Below are 455 nucleotides of genomic sequence, written 5' to 3'. Positions count from 1 at the left end.
AATGAGAAGAAATAATACATAACTACACGCAACAACATGGATGAATCTCGAAAAAAACGTCAAGCAAATGAAGCCAGAGACAACAAAAGGCCAACCTACTATGTGTTCTTCAGTCAGGCTGGGGTTGCCCTTGGTGGGGGGTGGGGACAACTACTGCAAGGAAGCAGAAGGGGGGGCTTCCCAGGTGTTGGTAAACAGTCCATTTCTTGCAGACACTGTTACACAAACATGTTCAATTTGTGAAAAACTCAGTGTGTGTACTTTATGTGCACTTTTCAGTTGTATACTATACTTCAATCAAAATGAAAAAAAAAAAGAAAGTTCTTAGAATGAAGCAATGTGATCACCAAATTTTTTTTTTAATCAATAAAAGAATTGGAAAAAAACCCAAGGAATCTCCCAAAAAGTAAAACCTACAGAAACTAGAGAGAAGGGAGACTAGGAGATATGAAAGG

Source organism: Trichechus manatus, unplaced genomic scaffold (genome assembly GCF_000243295.1).
Source record: "Trichechus manatus latirostris isolate Lorelei unplaced genomic scaffold, TriManLat1.0 scaffold00128, whole genome shotgun sequence".
Classification (NCBI taxonomy): Eukaryota; Metazoa; Chordata; class Mammalia; order Sirenia; family Trichechidae; genus Trichechus; species Trichechus manatus.
The sequence above is the reverse complement of the archived record's forward strand: the minus strand, read 5'-3'. Positions refer to the sequence as shown.